The following is a 17738-nucleotide window of genomic DNA, read 5'->3' on the forward strand; positions in this document are numbered from 1 at the left end:
TGTAATGCCTTCGCAGGGTCTGATGATTTTTATTACTATTATGATTTCCGGAATTGTTACTGTGAAATCCACCTTCACACTGTGGTTTGCCATTAAACTGTGTGTTTCTGTATATTCCCTGCGCTTCATTTTTATTAGGTGCGGAGTTGTATTGGTATGAGTGGGCGTTATCAGCTGATTTTTGCTGCCCGTAATATGAGTGTTGGCTGCGCGAGTACGGTGCATTCCATTGCGATCCGCTCTGCTGTTGCCAACCTTTTTGACTGAAACCGTTTCCAAACTTCTGCTTGTACGATTGATTGCCGTACTGGTTACCAGTCGTGTTATACACGGGATTGAATCGGTTGTGTTGATTATGTCTATTCGTTTTGTGCGTATACCCACTGCCTTTATTTCCGTTTTGCCAATCGTTACTATTTTTTGAATCGTTCCCTGGATTTTCATAGCCGTTACTGTCGTAATGTTGTGGCCAAGAATTGTGCGGAGTATTCCGCGGTTTGTTAGCTCTCGTGTCCTCATAGATCAGGTCTAGGGAATCTAATATCGACAGAAAGGTATGTGGATCATCGTCTGGTATGGCTATCAGCTTGTCACGAACAGATATGGGTAACTTAGACTTGAGAATCATAATTACATCTTTACTATTGATAGGGTTATCCCAATACCTAATTTTGCCAAGATATTTTTCGAAGTACTTTCTCAGGCTACTATTCCTGGGGTCAAATTGTTCTGCCTTATAGACTTCTTTACGAAGGCGCTTCTGAACACCTTCGCTCCAAAATTTGCTGAGGAAACAGTGCTCAAACTCCTTATATGTTCGACAATTATCAACCATTTCTGTTCCCCATATTGCCGATTCGCTACCTATATATCCGGTAACAAATTGGATACGCTGTCTATCAGTCCACGAATTTGGAAAAATGCCAGAGAATCCACGAAGAAAAACAATTGGGTGAATATTTCGTTTTTCCGGGTTAAAGGTTTGAAAAACTCGATGCTTTATCATGCTTTCTTCCTTCATCATTTTTACTACTGAGTCAGATTCTTGGTTTCGGTGACTAACTGGAATATGTGATGGTGAAGTGTGTTCATTAGATACAACAGGTATTCGGAATTGACGAAATAATTCATCTTCTTCCTCTGAGGCCAGAGAGTTAGGAAAATTCGGTCTCTGTATTCGGGAACTACTACTCACTTGTGCCTTCAGGTTATTTAGCTGTTCCGTTACCTCTTGCTTCCCCTTTGGTAATTCTTGCTGAAGGGTACGCTTAATGCTACCGAGTTCAGACATTACGGTATCTCCGGAGCTTCCAGGAGTTGACAAGATACCAAGAGTAGTTGCTTTCACAGTCTCTACTCGGTCTTTGTTAATTTTATCTTCGACAAATTTGTCCTTTCCAGCAATCCAGTTCTCATACTTTTCTCTAAATTCTCTCTCATGACTATCTAGCCTCTCCTTTACTTTCGTTTCCGTTTCCAGAGTCAAGTTTGACATTCCCTCGGTTAATTTTTCTACCTGCGTAGTTACTCTGTCTAATCTGTGATTAACCGTGGTTACGGTGGAATCAAGATTCTTGGTTGCCTTTCGGATGTCAGCTGTCTCGCTTTGCATGGTAGCTAAAGTGTCGTTCAGTTCGATAATTATTCCACTTCGCATTTGAGAAACAGCATCCTTAACTTGGTTTACTACTTCTTTGGCTACGTTTTCTCTAACAGTTTTTATTTCTTCGCTTACTGTAGACAGTTTATCTTCAAGCGAGGCTAACATTTGGCGATTTCCGTCCTGCATCATTTAACTTATTTGACTCAGTAGCTGTTTGAATACATCGTCTGTCACTACCCCTGAATTGCTTTCACCTGCCTCCCTTGTAACCGGTATATGGCTACGACTACTAGTGGCAGAAACTATGCTGGCATTGTCTAGTTCAGTACCAGTAACATTATGGTGTGAGGCATCAAAGTCCGTAAGATTTCCCACTTCACTTTCTACAATTGTTTCGATTGGTGTCTCAGCCCTACTAATTATTCTGCGGGACCGTAAGCGACGCGACACTTCACTAGTTTCATTCTGTTCATTTGAATCCAGTGATGACATTTTATCGTCTGCCATAGCTCACTTATTTATAAACAGTAAGTCAATGAAGTTCGTTTGAGCTACGGCCGTCAGCTGTCGACAGATATGTAATTTATCGGTTGCGAGTCGGTTGTCACTGCTACGTCCAAGTTCGGAATGTCGGGAGTTGCACGTCATGAGAACAAGAGACTATTCTGGACCGTAAAGAAAGTATGGCTGCACACTGGTCAAAATAAATGAAAACAAAGGCTGGTCAGCTCCGTGAACAGGCAGCGGACATTTAAAAACAATTGATATGCAATACAAAACAATGTAATTTAAACAATACTTGAAGAAATTTCTACTCTACTAAATGCAATCTACTGAATTCAAATCAAATTTTTACTGCAACTACTAAAGATCGTCACAAATTGATTAATGTCGGACGAAATTAAGGAAGCTTGCCTATGGCTAACGAAATTTTAACTTACGTTGTTGATGACTGCCTTGGGCGTTGCAATTAGATTTTTGCACAAATTCTGTTCCAAAAAAAAAAATCTCTCTTCCGTAAATTTCCCTGAATATCTCGTTTCTTGCGCTGAATGGAAATTTTATTGGATGGCGTTTACATATGTATACATAAACATACAGTGTATACATAAACATACAGTTATAAATGTCCCCGTTCGTGGCCGCTAATTATAACAATATGTTTACTTTTGTGCTGTAACATATAGCTATAATCAGCGGTGGAAACTTATTTGCGAACGCCGACCGTGTGCGGCTGTTTCTTGTTGGATCGTCTGATCAGTCGGAAGTTGCATTGCGGAAGAGAGTAAAAGCCTATTCAAAATATAATTATTTTTGGATAGCTCAACATGAATTTCCTAAGGGACCGTAGTTTATCATGCATTTACCAATAGAACATGTCGCGGAGAAAATATTTCGCCGCATACAACTTCCGTCCGACTTCGTCGAAAGAATTCGTGACTGTGAACTCTCTATTTGGAAGTAACATAAAGAAAATTAAATAACTTCATGAAGGAGTGAGACATAGATTCTATATTAAATAAATAGTCCATACACCAGTTATATTTAAGTCTGAATTTATGGCAATTAATAGACGAACTTACACTGCAACGAAGAATTTAACATGGTTGCCGTTTTGACTGGCACTTCTCGTAATGAAAACAATTCCTTTGACGTTTTCACATACACGTCGCACAATAAATCTACTGCTAGGCACTTTTAGTATTACACATTTACTTAACACTAGAACAATATTATTTTTAACAATAATAATACGGCGGCAAGACATGCGCGTCCGACACACGTTACAGGAGACAAGAGAAGAATGAGTAGCTGTTCATCGAGAATATCTCGTACATAAAAAAAAAAAAATGTAAAAAAGTGTTCTTCTTCTGTCCGTTTATCGCGACGCGGTTTTCAAAGTCAATAACTCAAAGCATCTCTGACGGCGCTTCGACAATAAACAAGTTAGGTTACAGGTCGTTCACCTTTTACATTCTCGCGTCATTTTTTGCTAACTGTAGCTGTTGCCGAGTGACTGCTCGATTAGTGAATGATGTAAAATGATGAGGCAATCACATAATGTTACAATTCCGATGCATCATTTCAGGTTTACTGTATCCCTTGGACCTTCACATTGACGATGAAACACCGAAATTGCATCGGGATTAAATACAAAAGCCACATTGCCGACTTAAGTACAAAAAGACTGACCTTTCTTAGTGTCCACGTTTTGAGAATTTCCTATGTCACCAGTTCTAGATTCCGATTCTCCTTTTCAGGTTTACTGCATCCCTTCGACCTTCACATTGACGATGAAACACCGAAATTGCATCGGAATTAAATACAAAGGGCACAATGCCGACTTAAGAACAAGAAGACTGAATTTGCTTAGTGTCTATGTTTTGCGCCTTTCCTAGGTCACCAGTTTTGGATTCCGATGCTTCTCTTCAGGTTTACTGTATCCCTTCGACCTTCACATTGACGATGAAACACAGAAATTGCATCGGAATTAATTACAAAAGGCACAATGCCGACATAAGTGTAAAACGGATGACTTTTCTTAGTATCTATGTTTCGAGCCGTTCCTGTGTCACCAGTTTTAGATTCCGATGCACATCTGCAGGTTTACTGCATCCCTTGGACCTTCACATTAACGATGAAACACCGATATTGCATCGGAATTAAATACAAAAGGCACAATGCCGACTTAAGTACAAGAAGACTGAGTCTTCTTACTGTCTATGTTTTGAGCCTTCCCTGTGTGACCAGTTTTAGATTTCGATGCTTCACTTTAGGTTAACTGTATCCCTTGGACCTTCACTTTGACGATGAAACACAAAAATTGCATCGGAATTAAATACAAAAGGCACAATGACGACTTAAGTAGAAGAAGACTAAGTTTTCATGCTGTCTTTGATTTGAGCCTTCCCTGTGAGACCAGTTTTTGATTCCGATGCTTAACTTCAGGTTTACTGTATGCCTTGGACATCCACTTTGACGATGAAGCACGGCAATTGCATCGGAATTAAATACAGAACGCACAATGCCGAATTAAGTACAAGAAGACTCATTCTTCTTACCGTCTATGTTTTGAGCCTTCCCTGTGAGACCAATTTTATATTCCGATGCTTCGCTTCCGGTTTACTGTATCCCTTGGACCTGTACATTGACAATGAAACACAAAAATTGCATCGGAATTAAATACAAAAGGCACAATGCCGACTTAAGTACAAGAAGACTGACTTTTCTTAGTGTCAATGTTATGAGCCTTCCCTGTGAGACCAGTTTTAGATTCCGATGCTTCACTTCAGGTTTACTGTACCCCTAGGACTTTCACTTTGCCGATGTAACACAGAAATTGCATCGGAATTAAATACAAAAGGCACAATGCCGACTTAAGTACAAGAAGACTGATTTTTCATAGTGTCAATTTTTCGATCCTGTCCTGTGTCACCAGTTTTAGAATCCCGGACACAACTACAGATTGACTGTATCTCTTGGACCTTCACATTGACGATGAAAGACAGGAATTGCATCTGAATTAAATACAATATGTAGAATGCGGACTTCAGTACAAGAAGACTGAATCGTCGTACTGTCTATGTGTTGAGCTTTCCCTGTGAGACAAGTTTTATATTCGGACGCTTCACTTCAGTTTTAATGTATCCCTTGGACCTTCACTATAACGATGATACACAGAAATTGCATCGGAATTAAATACAAAACGCACAATTCAGAATTAAGTACAACATAACTGACTTTTCATAGTGTCTATGATTCGACCCTGTCCTATGTCACCAGTTTTTGGAATCCGACTTTTCATATCAGGTTTACTGTTTCCCTTCTACCTTCACATTGACGATGCAACACAGTAAATGCATCGGAATTAAACACAAAAGCCACTATGGCGACTTAAGTACAAAAAGACTGACTTTCCTTAGTGTCTATGTTTTGAGCCTTTCCTGTGTCATAAGTTTTAGATTCCGATGCACAACTGCAGGTTTACTGCATTCCTTGGACCTTCACTTTGACGATGAAACACAAAAACTGCATCCAAATTTTATACAAAAGACTCAATACCGACTTAAGTACAAGAAGACTGACTTTTCTTAGTGTCTATGTTTAGAGCCTTTCCTGTGTCAACAGTTTTAAATTCCGGAGCACAACTGCTGGTATACTGTATCCCTTGGACTTTTACATTAACGATAAAACACAGTAATTGCATCGGAATTAAATTCAAAAATCACAATGCCGACTTAAGGACAAGAGGGCTGACTATTCTTAGTGTCTATGTTTTGAGCCTTCCCTATGTCACCAGTTTTAGATTCCGATGCTTCTCTTCAGGTTTACTGTATCCCGTGGACTTTCACATTGACGATGAAACACCGAAATTGCATAGGAATTAAATACAAAAGGCACAGTGCCGACTTAAAGACATGTGGGCTGACTTTTCTTAGTGTCTATGTTTTGAGCCTACCCTATGTCACCAGTTTTGGATTCCGATGCTTCTCTTCAGGTTTACTGTATCCCTTGGACCTTCACATTGTCGATGAAACACCGAAATTGAATCGGAATTAAATACAAAAGGCACAATGCCGACTTAAGTACAAGAAGACTGACTTTTCTTAGTGTCTATGTGTTGAACCTTTGCTAGGTCACCAGTTTTAGATTCAGATGCTTCACTTCAGGATTACTGTACAACTTGGACCTTCACCTTGACGATGAAACACAAAGATTGCATCGGAATTAAATACGAAAGGCACAGTGCTGACTTAAGTACAAGAAGACTGTGTCTTCTTACTGTCTACGATTTGAGCCATACCTGTGAGTCCAGTTTTATATTACGATGCTTCACTTCAGGTTTACTGCATACCTCTGACCTTCACATTAACGATGAAACACAAAAATTGCATCGGAATTAAATACAAAATGCATAATGCCGACTTAAGTACAAGAGGACTGACTTTTCTTAGTGTCTATGATTTGAGACTATCCTATGTCACCAGTTTTAGATTACGATGCTTCATTTCAGGTTTATTGTACCCCTTGGACCTTCACATTGACGTTGCAACACAGTAAATGCATCGGAATTAAATACAAAAGGCACAATGCCGACATAAGTACAAGAACACTGACATTTCATAGTGTCTATGTTTCGAGCCTTTCCTGTGTCAGAAGTTTTAGAATCCGATTCACAACTGCAGGTTTACTGCATCCCCTGGACCTTCACATTGACAATGAAACACAGGACCTGCATCGGAATTAATTACAATAGGCACAATGCAGACTTAAGTACAAGACGACCTAGTCTTCTTAATGTCTATGTTTTGAGCCGTCCTTGTGAGACCAGTTTGAGATTCCGATGCTTCACTTAAGGTTTACTGTATCCTTTGGACCTTCACTTTGACGATGAAACACAAAAATTGCATCGGAATTAAATACAAAAGTCACAATGCCGAATTAAGTACAAGAAGACTGAGTCTTCTAACTGTCTATGTTTTGAGCCTTTCCTGTGATACCAGTTTTAGATTCCGATACACAACTGCACGTATACTGTATCGCTTGGACCATCACATTGCAAATGAAACACAGTAATTGCATCAGAATCTAGTACAAAATACACAATGCCGACTTAAGAACAAGAAGACTGATTTTTCTTAGTGTGTATATTTTGAGCCTTTGCTGTGGGACCAGTTTTGGTTTCCGATGCCTCACTTCAGGTTTCCTGTATCCCTTGGACCTTCACATTGACGACGAAACACAGTAATTGCATTGCAATTAAATACAACAGGCACAATGCCAACTTGAGTACAAGAAGACTGACCTTTCTTAGTGTCGTTGGTTAGAGCCTTTAATGTCACACCAGCTTTAGACTCCGATGCACAACTGCTGGCTTACTGAATCCCTTGGACATTTACATTGTCGATGAAACACAGTAATTGCAGCGGAATTAAATACAAAGGCACAAAGCCGATTTAAGTACAAGAAGACTGAATTTTCTTAGTGTCAGTGTTTTGAGCCATACATGTGAGACTACTTGTGGAATCCCATGCCACACTTCGGGTTTAATGTATCCCTTGGACCTACAGATTGACGATGAATCACAGAAATTGAATCGGAATTAAATACAAAAGGCACAATGCCGACTTAAGTACAAGAAGACTGACTTTTCTTAATGTCTATGTGTTAAACCTTTGCTAGGTCACCAGTTCTAGATTCAGATGCTTCACTTCAGGATTACTGTACACCTTGGACCTTCACCTTGACGATGAAACACAAAAATCGCATCCGAATTAAAAACGAAAGGCACAATGCTGACTTAAGTACAAGAAGACTGTGTCTTCTTACTGTCTACGATTTGAGCCTTCCCTGTAAGACCAGTTTTAGATTCCGATGTTTCACTTCAGGTTTACTGCATCCCTTTGATCTTCACATTAACGATGAAACACAAAAATTGCATCGGAACAAAATACAAAATGCATAATGCCGACTTAAGTACAAGAGGCCTGACTTTTCTTAGTGTCCATGATTTGAGCCTTTCCTATGTCACCAGTTTTAGATTACGATGCTTCATTTCAGGTTTATTGTATCCCTTGGACCTTCACATTGACGATGCAACGCAGTAAATGCATCGGAATAAAATACAAAATCCACAATGCCGACTTAAGTACAAGAAGACTGACATTTCTTAGGGTCGATGTTACGAGCCTTTCCTGTGTCACAAGTTTTAGAATCCGATTCACAACTGCAGGTTTACTGCATCCCCTGGACCTTCACATTGACAATGAAACACAGGACCTGCATCGGAATTAATTACAATAGGCACAATGCAGACTTAAGTACAAGACGACCTAGTCTTCTTAATGTCTATGTTTTGAGCCGTCCTTGTGAGACCAGTTTGAGATTCCGATGCTTCACTTAAGGTTTACTGTATCCTTTGGACCTTCACTTTGACGATGAAACACAAAAATTGCATCGGAATTAAATACAAAAGTCACAATGCCGAATTAAGTACAAGAAGACTGAGTCTTCTAACTGTCTATGTTTTGAGCCTTTCCTGTGATACCAGTTTTAGATTCCGATACACAACTGCACGTATACTGTATCGCTTGGACCATCACATTGCAAATGAAACACAGTAATTGCATCAGAATCTAGTACAAAATACACAATGCCGACTTAAGAACAAGAAGACTGATTTTTCTTAGTGTGTATATTTTGAGCCTTTGCTGTGGGACCAGTTTTGGTTTCCGATGCCTCACTTCAGGTTTCCTGTATCCCTTGGACCTTCACATTGACGACGAAACACAGTAATTGCATTGCAATTAAATACAACAGGCACAATGCCAACTTGAGTACAAGAAGACTGACCTTTCTTAGTGTCGTTGGTTAGAGCCTTTAATGTCACACCAGCTTTAGACTCCGATGCACAACTGCTGGCTTACTGAATCCCTTGGACATTTACATTGTCGATGAAACACAGTAATTGCAGCGGAATTAAATACAAAGGCACAAAGCCGATTTAAGTACAAGAAGACTGAATTTTCTTAGTGTCAGTGTTTTGAGCCATACATGTGAGACTACTTGTGGAATCCCATGCCACACTTCGGGTTTAATGTATCCCTTGGACCTACAGATTGACGATGAATCACAGAAATTGAATCGGAATTAAATACAAAAGGCACAATGCCGACTTAAGTACAAGAAGACTGACTTTTCTTAATGTCTATGTGTTAAACCTTTGCTAGGTCACCAGTTCTAGATTCAGATGCTTCACTTCAGGATTACTGTACACCTTGGACCTTCACCTTGACGATGAAACACAAAAATCGCATCCGAATTAAAAACGAAAGGCACAATGCTGACTTAAGTACAAGAAGACTGTGTCTTCTTACTGTCTACGATTTGAGCCTTCCCTGTAAGACCAGTTTTAGATTCCGATGTTTCACTTCAGGTTTACTGCATCCCTTTGACCTTCACATTAACGATGAAACACAAAAATTGCATCGGAACAAAATACAAAATGCATAATGCCGACTTAAGTACAAGAGGCCTGACTTTTCTTAGTGTCCATGATTTGAGCCTTTCCTATGTCACCAGTTTTAGATTACGATGCTTCATTTCAGGTTTATTGTATCCCTTGGACCTTCACATTGACGATGCAACGCAGTAAATGCATCGGAATAAAATACAAAATCCACAATGCCGACTTAAGTACAAGAAGACTGACATTTCTTAGGGTCGATGTTACGAGCCTTTCCTGTGTCACAAGTTTTAGAATCCGATTCACATTTGCAGGTTTACTGCATCCCTTGGACCTTCACATTGACAATGAAACACAGGAATTGCATCGGAATTAATTACAATAGGCACAATGCAGACTTAAGTACAAGAAGACCTAGTCTTCTTACTGTCTATGTTTCGAGCCGTCCCTGTGAGACCAGTTTTAGATTCCGATGCTTCACTTCAGGTTTACTGTATCCCTTGGACATTCACTTTGACGATGAAACACAAGAATCGCATCGGAATTTAGTACAAAAGTCGCAATGCCGACTTAAGTACAACAAGATTGAGTCTCCTTACTGTCCATGTTTTGAGCCTTCTCTATGTCACCAGTTTTGGATTCCGATGCTTCTCTTCAGGTTTACTGTATCCCTTGGACCTTCATTTTGTCGATGAAACACAAAAATTGCATCGGAATTTTATACAAAAGGCTCAATACGGACATAAGTACAAGAAGACTGACTTTTCTTAGTGTCAATGATTTGAGCCATTCGTGTGAGACTAGTTGTGAATTCCGATGCTTCACTTCAGGTTTAATGCATCCCTTGGACCTTCGGATTGATGATGAAACACAGAAATTGCATCTCAATTAAATACAAAAGGCCCAATGTCGACTTAAGTACAAGAAGACTGAGTCTTCTTACTGTCTATGTTTTGAGCCTTCCCTGTGAGACCAGTTTTAGGTTCCGATGCTTCACTTCAGGTTTACTGTATCCCTTGGACCTTCTCTTAACCGATGAAACACAAAAAATGCATCGAAATTTAATACAAAATTCTCAATGCTGACTTATGTACAAGAAGACTGACTTTTCTTAGTGTCTATGCTTTGAGCCTTTCGTGTGTCAACAGTTTTAGATTCCGATGCACAACTGCTGGTTTACTGTATCCCTTTGTCCTTCACATTGATGATGAAACACAGTAATTGCATCGGAATTAAATATTAAAGGCACAATGCCAACTAAAGGACAAGAAGACTGTCATTCCTTAGTGTCTATGTTTTGAGCCTTTCCTGTGATTCCAGGTTTAGATTCCGATGCTTCACTACGGGTTTACTGTATTTCTTGGACCTTCAATTTGACGATGAAACACAGAAATTGCATCGGAATTAAATACAAAAGGCTCAATGCTGACATAAGTACCAGTAGACTGTGTCTTCTTAATGTCTATGATTTGATCCTTCCCTGTGAGACCAGTTTTAGATTCCGATGCTTCAGTTGAGGTTTACTGTATCCCTTGGACATTCGCATTGACGATGCAACACAGTAAATGCTTCGGAATTAAATACAAATCCCCAATGGCGACTTAAGTACAAGAAGACTGACTTTTCTTAGTGTCTATGTTTCGAGCCTTTCCTGTGTCACAAGATTTAGATTCCGATGCACAACTGCAGGTTTACTGCATTCCTTGGGCCTTCACATTGACGTGAAACACAAGAATTGCATCGGATTTAAATACGATAGGCTCAATGCCGAATTAAGTACAAGAAGACCTAATCTTCTTACTGTCTATGATTTGAGCCGTCCCTGTGAGACCAGTTTTAAATTCGCATGCTTCACTTCAGGTGTACTGTATTGCTTCGACCTTCACTTTGACGATGAAACACAAAAAGTGCATCGGAATTTAATACAAAAGGCTCAGTACCGACTTAAGTACAAGAACACTGACTTTTGAAAGTGTCTATCTTTTGAGCCTTTCCTGTGTAAACAGGTTTAGATTCCGGAGCACAACTGCTGGTGTACTGTATCCCTTGGACCTTCACATTAACGATTAAACACAGTAGTTGCATCAGAATTTAATGCAACAGGCACAATGCCAACTTTAGTACAAGAAGACTGACCATTCTTAGTGTCTATGTTTAGAGCCTTTCATGTCACACCAGTTTTAGATTCCGATGGACAACCGCTGGTTTACTGTATCCCTTGGATATTCACGTTGTCGATGAAACACAGTAATTACAACGGAATTAAGTGCAAAGGCACAATGTCGACTTAAGTACAAGAAGACGGAGTCTCCTTACCAACTATGTTTTGAGCCTTTCCTGTGCGACTAGTTTTAGATTCTGATGCTTCTCTTCAGGTTAACTGTATCCCTTGGACTTTCACTTTGACGATGAAACACAAAAATTGCATTGGAATTAAATACAAAAGGCACAATGCCGACTTAAGTACAAGAAGACTGACTTTTCTTAGTGACTATGTTTTGAGCCTATCCTAGGACACCAGTTTTAGATTCCGATGCTTCACGTCAGGATTACTGTACACCTTGGACCTTCTCCTTGACGATGAAACACACAAATTGCATCGGAATGAAATACGAAAGGCACAATGCCGACTTAAGTACAAGAAGACGGACTTCTCTTAGTGTCAATGATTTGAGCCTTTCCTGGGACACCAGTTTTACAATCCGATGCATCACTTCAGGTTTACTGTACCCCTTTGACCATCACCTTGACGATGAAACACAAAAATAGCATGGGAATTAAATACAAAAGGCACAATGCAGACTTAAGTACAAGAAGGCTGAGTCTTCTTACTGTCTATGTTTTGCGCCTACCCTATGAGACCAGTTTTAGATTCTGGTGCTTCACTTGAGGTTTACTGCATCCCTTGGACCTTCACATGGATGATGAAACACAGGAATGAAATACAACAGGCACAATACCAACTTAAGTACAATGCGGACCAAGTACAAGCTTACTGAGTCTTCTTACCATCTGGGTTTGAGCCTTTCCTGTGAGAGCAGTTTTAAATTCTAATGCTTCACTACAGGTTTACTGTATCCCTTTGACCTTCTCATTGACGATGAAACGACGCAATTGCATCGGAATTAAACACAAAAGGCTCAATACCGACTTAAGTACAAGAACACAGCCTTATAAAAGTGTCTAGCATTTGAGCCTTTCCTGTGTCCACAGTTTTAGATTCCGGAGCAGAACTGCTGGTTTGCTGTACCCATTGGACCTTCACATTGACGTTGAAACACAGTAATGGCATCGGAATTAAATACAACACTCACAATGACAACTTAAGTACAAGAAGACTGACCTTTCACAGTGTCTATGTTTAGAGCCTTTCATGTCGCACCAGTTTTAGATTCCGATGGACAACTGCTGGTTTACTGTATCCCTTGGACATTCACATTGTCGATGAAACACAGTAATGGCAACGGAAATAAATACAAAGGCTTAATGCCGTTTTAAGTACAAGACGACTGACTTTTCTTAGTGTCAATGTTTTGAGTGTTACCTGTGAGACCAGTTATAGACTCCGAAGCTTCACTTCAGGTTTACTGTATCTCTTGCCCTTCACATTGACGACGAAACACAGAAATTGCATCGGAATTAATTACAAATGACACAATGACGACTTAAGTACTTGATGACTGAGACTTCTTACCGTCTATGTCTTGAGCCTTTCCTATGAGACCAGTTTTAGATTACTATGATTCACTTAAGGTTTACTCTATCCCATGGGCCTTCACTTTGACGATGAAACACAAATATTGCATCGGAATTAAATACAAAAGGCACAATGCCGGCCTAAGGACAAGAAGACTGACTTCTCTTAGTGTCTATGTTTCGAGCCGGTCCTGTGACACCAGTTTTAGATTCCGATGCACAACTGCATATTTACTATATCCCTTGGACCTTCACATTGACGATGAAATACAGAAATTGCTTCGGACTTAAATACATAGGCCACAATGCCGACTTAAGTAGACGAAGACAGAGTTTTCTTGCTGTCTATGTTTTGAGCCTTTCCTGTGAGACCACTTTTAGATTCCAATGCTTCGCTTCAGGTTTACTGCATCCCTTGGACCTTCACTTTGACGATGAAACACAAAAATTGTATCGGAATTAAATACAAAATACGCAATGACGACTTAAGTACAAGAAGACTACGTTTTCTTACTGTCTACGTTTGAGCCTTCCTTGTGAGACCAGTTTTAGATTCCGATTCTCACTTCAGGTTTACTGTATGCCGTGGACCTTCTCATTGACGATGAAACACAGAAATTGCATCGGAAATAAGAACAAAAGGCACATTGCTGACTTAAGTACAGGAAGACTGACTTTTCTTAGTGTCTATGTTTGAGCTTTTCCTTTGTCCCCTGTTTTAGATTCCGATGCTCAACTGCGTATTTACTGTATGCATTCGACCTCCACATTGACGATGAAACACAGATATTGCATCGGAATTAAATACAGAAGTCACAATGCCGACTTATGGACAAGAGGGGTGACTTTTCTTAGTGTCTATGTTTTGAGCTTACCCTATGTCACCAGTTTTGGATTCCGATGCTTCTCTCCAGGTTTACTGTATCCCTTGGACCTACACATTGACGATGAAACACAGAAATTGCATCGGAATTAAATACAAAAGGCACAATGCCGACTTAAGTACAAGAAGACTGAGTCTTCTTACTGTCTATGTTTTGAGCCTTTCCTGTGATACCTGTTTTAGATTTCGATGCTTCGCTTCAGGTTTACTGTATCCCATGTATCTTAACTTTGACGATGAAACACAAACATTGCATCGCAATTAAATACAAAAGGCAAAATGCCGCCTTAAGTACAAGTAGACTGACTTTTCTTTGTGTCTGTGTTTGACCCTTCCTGTGTCACCAGTTTTAGAATATGATGAACGACTGCAGGTTTACTGTATCCCTTGGATCTTCACTTTGACGATGAAACACAGTGATTGCATCGGAATTAAATACAAAAGGCACAATGCAGATTCAAGTACCAGACGATAGATTCTTCTTAGTGTCTATGCTTTGAGCCTTTCCTGTGAGACCAGTTTAGATTCCGATGCTTAACTTCAGGTTTACTGTATGCCTTGGACATTCACTTTGACGAAGAAACAAAAAATTGCATCGGAATTAAATACAAAAGCCAAAATGCCGACTTAAGTACAAGAAGACTGACATTTCTTAGTGTCTATGTTTCCAGCCTTTCCTGTGTCTACAGTTATAGATTCCGATGAACAACTGATGGTTTACTCTATCCTTTGTACCTTCACATTGACGATGAAACACAGTAATTGCATCGGAATTAAATACAAAAGGCACAATGCCGACTTAAGTACAAGACGACTGAGTCTCCTTATCGTCTTTGTTTTGACCCTCTCCTGTGAGACCAGTTTTAGATTTCGATGCTTCACTTCAGGTTTCCTGTATCCCTTGGACCTTCACATTGACGATGAAACACAGAAATTGCATCGGAATTAAATACAAAAGGGACAATGCCGACTTAAGTACAATAAGACTGCCTTTTCTTAGTGTCTATGATTCCAGCGTTTCCTGTAAAACCAGTTTTAGATTCCGATGTACACCTGCAGGTTACCTGTATCCCTTGGACCTTCCCAGTGACGATGAAACACGGAAATTGCATCGGAATTAATTACAAAAGACACAATGCCTAATTAACTACAAGAAGTTTGAGTCTTCTTACTGTCTATGCTTTGAGCCTTTCCTGTGTCACCAGTTTTAGTTTCCGATGAACAACTGCAGGTTTACTCTATCCCTTGGACCTTCACATTGACGATGAAATACAGGAATTGCATCGGAATTAATTACAAAAGGCACAATGCCGAATTAAGTACAAGGAGACTGAATCTTCTTAAGGTCCATGTTTTGAGCCTATCCTGTGACACCACTTTTAGATTCCAATGCTTCACTTCAGGTTTACTGTATCCCTTGGACCTTCAGTTTGACGATGAAAGACAAAAATTGCATCGGAATTAAGTACAAAAAGCGCAATGCCGAATTAAGTACAAGGAGACTGAGACTTCTTAAGGTCTATGTTTTGAGCCTTCCATGAGAGACCAGTTTTAGATTTCGATGCTTCACTTCAGGTTTCCTGTATCCCATGGATCTTCACTTTGACGATGAAACACAGAAAGTGCATCGGAGTTAAAAACAAAACGCACCACGCCGACCTAAGTACAAGAAGACTGAATTTTCTTAGTGTCTATTTTTTGAGCTTTTCCTGTTTCACCTGTTTTGGATTCCGATGCACAACTGCAGATTTACAGTATCCCTTCGACCTTCGCATTCACGATGAAACACAGGAATTGCATCGGAAATAAATACAAAAGGGACAATGCCGACTTAAGTACAAGAAGACTGACTTTTCTTAGTGTCAATGCTTCCAGCGCTTCCTCTGTTACCGGTTTTATATTCTGATGTACACCTGAAGGTTAGCTGTATCCCTTGGACCTTCCCATTTACGATGATATACAGATGTTTCATCGAAATTAATTACAAAAGGCACAATGCCTAATTAACTACAAGAAGACTCAGTCTTCTTACCGTCTATGTTTTGAGCCTTTCCTGTGAGACAAGTTTTAGATTCCGATGGTTCATTTCCGGTTTACTGTATCTGTTGGACCTTCTTATTGACGATGAAACACACAACATTGCATCGGAATTAATTACAAAAGGCAAAATGCCGACTTAAGTACAAGAAGACTGACTCGTCTAACAGTCTATGGTTGAACCTATCCTGTTAGACCGGTTTTACTTTCCGCTGCTTCACTTCAGGTTTACTGTATCCCTTGGACCTTTTTATTGACGATGAAACACAGAAATTGTATCGGAAATAAATACAAAAGGCACAATGGCAACTTAAGTACAAGAAGACTGATTCTTCTTACTGTTTATCTTTTGAACCTTTCCTGTGACACCTGTTTTCGATGCCGCTGCTTCACTTCAGGTTTACTGTATCCCTTGCACCGTCTTATTGACGATGAAACACAGAAATTGCATCGGAATGAAAAACAAAATGCACAATGCCGACTTAAGTACAAGAGGACTGACTCTTCTTACATTCTATGATTTGATCCTTTCCTGTGAGATCAGATTTAGATTCAGATGCTTCACTTCAGGTTTACTGTATCCCTTAGACCTTCATATTGACGATGAAACACAGAAATTAAATCGGAATTAAATTCAAAGGGCACAATGCCGACTTAAGTACAAGAAGACTGACTCTTCTTACGGTCTATGATTTGAACCTTTCCAGTGAGACCAGTTTTCATTCCAATGCTTCACGTCTGGTTTTCTGTATCCCTTGGACCTTCTTATTGACGATGAAACACAGATATTTCATCGGATTGAAGTACAAAAGGCACAATGCCGACTTAAGTACAAGAGGACTGACTCTTCTTACATTCTATGATTTGAACCTTTCCTGTGAGACCAGATTTCGATTCCGATGCATCACTTAAGGATTACTCTATACCTTGGGCCTTCATATTGACGATGAAACACAGAAATTGCATCCGAATTAAATACAAAAGGCACAATGTCGACTTAAGTACAAGAGGACTGACTCTTGTTACATTCTATGATTTGAACCTTTCCTATGAGACCAGTTTTAGATTCCGATGCTTCACTTCAGGTTTACTGTATCCCTTGGACCTTCTTATTGACGATGAAACACAGAAATAGCATCGGAAATAAATACAAAAGGCACAATGCCGACTTAAGTACAAGAAGACTGACTCTTCGTACTGTCTATGATTTGAACCTCTCTTGTTACACCAGTTTTAGACTCCGATGCATCACTTCAGGTTTACTGTATCCCTTGGACCTTCACTTTGACGATGAAACACAGAAATTGCTTCAGATTCATTATTAAAGGCACAATGCTTCGTAAGTACAAGAAGACTGAGTCTTCTTACAGTCTATGTTTTGAGCCATTCCAAAAGACCAGTTTTAGATTCCGATGCTTCACTTTATGTTTACTGTATCACATTGACTTTCACATTGACGATGAAACACAGAAATAGAAACGGAATTAATTACAAAATGCACAATGGGGACTTACGTACAAGAAAACTGACATTTCTTAGTGTCTATGTTTCGA

Source organism: Schistocerca americana, unplaced genomic scaffold (genome assembly GCF_021461395.2).
Source record: "Schistocerca americana isolate TAMUIC-IGC-003095 unplaced genomic scaffold, iqSchAmer2.1 HiC_scaffold_14, whole genome shotgun sequence".
NCBI classification, from domain to species: Eukaryota; Metazoa; Arthropoda; class Insecta; order Orthoptera; family Acrididae; genus Schistocerca; species Schistocerca americana.